Source organism: Rattus rattus, chromosome 4 (assembly GCF_011064425.1).
Source record: "Rattus rattus isolate New Zealand chromosome 4, Rrattus_CSIRO_v1, whole genome shotgun sequence".
Lineage (NCBI taxonomy): Eukaryota > Metazoa > Chordata > Mammalia > Rodentia > Muridae > Rattus > Rattus rattus.
Window position 1 is genome coordinate 146886561 of NC_046157.1, and position 5814 is coordinate 146892374.

Below are 5814 nucleotides of genomic sequence, written 5' to 3' on the forward strand. Positions count from 1 at the left end.
ACCACCATCCCTCACACTCACATGCTTTGAGGGCTTCATGATTGTGCCAACAAAGTCACTATTGTTTGAAAAACAAAACAAAGCAAAACAAAAACTTCATTAGAATTCTTTTTCTCAAGCCCTCAGGGTCTTGGCAGCCCTGAGTCCAGGGACAGAATGGGCTCTCCTTCCCATGACACCTGAACAGGAAGTGGATTTGGCTCCCATCTCTCAGGTGACTTAGGTAAGGGGTCAAGCTGGGTCTTTTTCAGATGAACACTGTCATTGACATGAAAGATGGATCATCTGGGTGTATACATGGTAAGGCAGTGTCTGTCACGTGATCTTTTCGGAGTTGGATTTAGATTTTCAGCCCTTGTCCATGGTATCCTTCCTGTAGAGTCTTCCTGAAAGACTGGACCATACCTTCTTCCTTCCGTTTCCACCTTCCACTATGGATAAGAAACTTGCAGTTCATGTTTTTGAAGACCCGTCCTATTCTAGAAATGTATGATGTCATGACATACTGTTCCTGAGAAGAGACCATTTTAACTAAAGATCAGTGTCAGTTTCTCACTCTCCAAACCAAGCCCTGCTTTGCTAATACCTCCAACTCCGTGAGAAGACTCTGTGATGCCACCCGGCAGGGACTGGTTCCATTGGAAGAGGGGGACGGAGGGAGACAATAAGCACTCTATTCAGGACCGGAATTCAGACTCAAATGATGCGAGTCTGGCTCTCAACCCTCCATGCACTATAAATTTTATCATTTACGCATTGACTTGCCCCAGCAGGAAAGAGACCAGCTAAAGTAGCATGTAATGTCCTTCCTGTTCCCATGCAGCTGGCCGAGGCTTCTCTTTCCTCTGCTCAAATCTGAATTGTATTTCTTCCTGGTTAATACCCCCAGAGTGCTCCATGTCTCTTTCAGCCTGACTGTAACATAAATAAAAGTGTGTGACCTTGTAAGAGTGAGCAGACTCTGAGAGTCAGCAGGGACTCGATGCTCAGGACAGGACGAGGCCTTCTGTCTCCCCACTTCCCAATCTCATTCTTGCCATCTCACAAATCTCAGGAAGCCCTCCTGGGGGAGGCAGTGATCGCCTTCCCACCCAATCATGATAGCTCCAGATACCCAACTTTTCACTAAAAGGCTGTGCAGATGTTTTTAGTGAGGTGCCTGTTTATGAGGTTGGCTGACCTGCTTATGCACCATGTGTGTGCCTTGTCCCCTCATTTCTCCCGCTACCCTGGGTCCAATCAAATCCAACTGGAGTCATTCAGAATCCCAAGCACGGATATCAGAGAGCAACACAACGTTCAAATTCAGTAAGTGTTTCTAGGGTTCTGTTTCATAAAGCACGTTCCCCGTCATACCTACATGGGAGAGAAGACAGAATTGAACAGAGCTGAGTGAACTTGTGAATTTCTCCAGATTATGAGCATCAACATATTCCCACCTTTCTGTCCTGCAGGAAAACTAGATTATAACATGGAAACAGGTATTTTTCCTGTCTCCTGGATGACTAGTTTATCAAGTGTGTGTGTGCAAGAGTGCATGCAAATATATGGGTGTACATTGGTGTCTATGCCTGTGGAGGCTAGTGGCCAACCTCAGAAGTCCTTCTTCAAATGCTTTCTATCTTGTTTCTTGAGACTGGATCTCTCACTGGGACCTAGATCTCATCAGTTTGGCTAACCACAAGGATCTGTCTTTCTCTGCCTCCCGAGCAATGGAGTTACAAGTGTATGCTGCTAGACCAACTTTGATGTTGGTTCTCAGGGACTGAACTCAAGACCACAGGTTTGCACAACAGGCACTGGTGACTGAGCATCTCCCCAACCACTTTATTCTTTTACCCCATTCACCTTATAAACACGACATAGCTCAAGAGTCTGTAGGTGAGACAATATGTGCTCGATACCTCTGAGCAAACTGGTGTCTATTAGAGCCAAAGGACCTGACTGAGTTATAAGGGACTCTTTAACTTGCCTTCAGTGTTTAGGCTCAGTATGAACATGGGGTGAAATCACCAGTGTTCATGGCAGGGCAGGGACCCTACATCCACACCCAACACATCATCCTAAATGGTAGCCTTTGACACAGTCCCATTAGTGAGACATGTCACTGCCTAGGTTTATAATTAGTCCTGCAAAAACTCGAATACTTTGCTCCTCAAAGGTCAGTCAGCAGCTTCACGGAGATCCTATAAACTGGTTTGAAAAACCCTCACTGTCTAGACCCACACGCTCCATTCTGCCAAATGGTAATTTTCTCATTTCATCATCCCTGCTTCGTGTATTAGTTGGCTTTTGGATAGAAAGATGGCCTTTCCCTCATTCTCCTTTAGCTGACAGTGGATTCCGCTTTTAGTCAGTAAGCTACAATATTTAAAGTAATAGTTAACCCCTTATCTAGCTCATTCTCAGAGCTGACCAATAGAAGCTCCCACAAGCTGAGACCTCGGTCCTTTCATCTTGTTTTGAGTCTCTTGTTACTTTCTAAACTGAAAAGATGCTGTAGGCTCGTCTTTTACTTTTCTTCCCTTGGGCACGGAGTCCACCAGTTCTTCAAAGAGCTCAAATTCCTCTTAGTAGAGAATGTGTTTAAGAACTGAGACTGGATGCTTGACATGTTCATTGCTACCATGACTCATTACTGTTAGGTAGGCCTCATAAAATGATAGAGCTAGAATACAAACACACAAATGCACACACCTGTAGTGGGTCTTCATCTCCATATTTATAACCAGACACATCAATCAGTCCCTCTGGAGGTCTATGTTTAGAGTATGAGCTCATGAGAGAACTCCAGCGCTAACTTGATACCATTGGATTTATTCTCTGTCTTATCATTAACATGAGAATAAGGGGGCCTTCTGTGAAAATGAGAACACTGTCTACAGTAGAGATCCCTGGTTTTGCTCAGTGCTAAAATTCAAAGAGAGTAGTTTCAGAGTTGCTAGCCCGTCCCATCCACACCTCCATGAAAAGGAAGCCTCATTCTAAAAGCCCACTAAATGGTTAGAGTTTCACTTCCTGGCTGAAGGCCACACAGTCAACAAACACTGAGTTAGCACCTCCTGTAACATTAGGCTCCAGCAAGCGCAAGCCTTGTTTCCCTCTTGGATCACTTTGAGGCATTTCCCTGAAACCTTGTCTAAGACATCTGCAGTCTCATTCCTGGGGATCTGGTGCTGACACAGGAGACAAAGTGCACCTCTAACGAAATTCCAAGTAAACACTCAGTGAGCGTTTTCTCATTTCCCTGAAGTTAATCCAAGAAACCAATCATATAAATATCTCCATTCCCATAAACACAATTACCCACTTATTGTAAGAGTGTTATCTCCCAGGGCTATCCACATTCCTATGGCTTCCCTACCTCTGTGTTTAGGCACAAAGATCTCTTCCAGTAAACCCTGATCCTTCTTCCTTACAATGGCTCTCCGCTGCTTGTTTCTCTAAATGCATAGCAGGGGCTGAAAGTGCCACGAGCCACAAAAGCTTATTTCAAATCCATCGAGTTCTCAAAGTCTCCACCTTCCACATTTAAAAATATTTATCTAATTAAATTTATAAGTGAGAAATTGAGAAACATATGGAATTAAGGATAGGAATGAAGAGAGAAAATGGGCCATTCATTCAACTTTTCTCAGCTGCTGTTCCTGACCCAGGAGACTTGGCTGAGTGCTGACGGAATGTCATGCAATAAAACTTCCATAGGATGCCAAATTTAGGTCCAGTATGAAAAGAAAACAAAATCCCTCCTTCAAGACAAACTATTCAGTTTGGAAACAGGGGGCACTTTTTAAAAGTCCTGCATTAACCCTTCATCATGAAGAGTTTCCATAGGGCAAGAATCAGTCCACCTCTTAGAGTGCTGCTTAATGGGCAATCCAGAGATGTTTCAAGGCTTTATTTCCCTGAATAGAGACCTGTTTTTCCTGAAGGCCCCCTCTCTCCTCTTGGACAGAATCCACTTCACCATATCCTGTCTTGAGGGAGAAAATATATGAAGTGGGGGAAGGGGGTCAGTGCCAGGTGCTAGAGATCATACACAATCTATTCTAGTCTTTCTCGAATCTATCCTTCTCGATGTTGGCCCACCAAAATGTCCAATTCCTTGTACCAGGTTAGCCCAGTGAGCTAATCCAGCTAGAAGTCTAAGAAGATGCTTCCTCAACACATGTAAGTTGAAATTGATAATGAGTGACAGACTGGGTGGATGGGCCTTCCCAGACTGACCTAAGTGTTGTGTTATTCAGACTCATCCAGTCCAGTTAACTTCGGTCATTGTGTCACTGTGACACAATGATAATGTTTTAAAGCAGTGGCTCTCAACCTTCCTAATGCTGCAGCCCTTTAATACAGTTCTTCATATTGTTAAGATCCCAACCATAAAATTATTTTCATTGCTACTTCATAACTATAATTTTGCTATGTTATGAATCATCATAATGTAAATATTTGATACGCAGGATATCTGATATGTGATACTCTTTGTACCCCAAAGAGGTCATGACCTACTCTTTGAGAACTGCTGTTTTAGAGGTATTGGTCTATCATTACAAGAAAGACATGTTGGGTCTCATTCAGTGACATTGAGAGGTTATAACGTGACTTGTTGTACTGGATGATTTTGTATGTCAACTTGACACAAGCTTAGTTATCACAGAGAAAGGAGCTTTCCTTGAGGAAATGCCTTCATGAGATCCAGCTGTAAGGCATTTTCTCAATTAGTGATCAAGGGAGGGAGGGCCCATTGTGGGTGGGGCCATCCCTAGGCTGGTAGTCTTGGGTTCTACAAGAAAGCAAGCTGAGCCAGTAACATCTCTCCATGACCTCTTCATCAGTTCCTGCTTCCTGAGCTGCTTGAATTCTGGTCCTAACTTCCTTTGGTGATGAACAGCAATGTAAACTTCTAAGCAGAATAAACCCTTTCCTCCCCAGTTTGCTTCTTGGTCATAATGTTTATGTGCAGGAATAGAAACCCTGACTAAGACATTTGTTCACATCTTGCAGAACCAGGAACCAGAGTGCTTAGCTGGAATTAAGGTAGAGATCATCTTCCAGGCCCACCCCCAGCTACCTTTTCCTGCTAACAAGGCCACAGTCTTAAAAGTTCTCTACCTCTGAAGCAACTTGATCACACCATATTGCAAACTTCTTCAAATGGAAGTTTCTAAGCAGATGGTACAGATATCTGTGCTCCAAGCTGCTCTCCAAAGTGGGGATGAGTAGTCCAACATTTGAGCATCATTTCACATTCAAATCCCAAGAGCCTATGTATATGGTTTTTGCTCTATTTCCACTTGTAAGATGGGAAGTATGTGCCCCAGGAAACTAAGATAGACCTGGACACACTGAGGCAATTGGTCACACTGTGTTGCAGACTCCTTCAAATGGCAGTTATTAACCAGATGGTACAGCTATCTATGCCCCAAGCTTCTATGCTAACTGCAATTCCAGCTCTTGGCAGAGTTCCTTCACACAGTTATTCCAGAGATGTTGCCGGAGCTGTGAATGGATCCTTTTTGCTCAATCATCTTAACCATGGAAAGAGCCTCGATGCTCCCATCAACATAAGACGGACACAGGATTGGTGCAGGCACTCAGGTGATCTTCCAAGCATTCAAGCAATCTGCAAAGTGAAGGTGACCTGGAGATGACAAAAACATAAGTCCGTTTCCTAGCCTAATGCAGTGAACAACAACGATGAAATGGCTTCTGCCGCTGCTCGAATACCAGTGTGTGACCCTATTTATGCCAAAATAGCTCCATCACTTTATGCATAGGACACACCTGCTCATTTGGGTCTGGGTGAGTTCCAGC

General features: G+C 43.8%; 1 long non-coding RNA gene across 1 annotated transcript; it reads right to left on the reverse strand.

Moving 5' to 3' along the window:
* Positions 1 to 237: 237 nt before the first annotated feature.
* Positions 238 to 5541, reverse strand: LOC116898217. The gene is made up of 2 exons (XR_004387644.1): positions 5113 to 5541; positions 238 to 1356 (listed from the first exon to the last, which is right to left on the reverse strand). It is a non-coding gene; the product is annotated as an uncharacterized LOC116898217 (long non-coding RNA).
* Between the last annotated feature and the right edge of the window lie 273 nt (positions 5542 to 5814).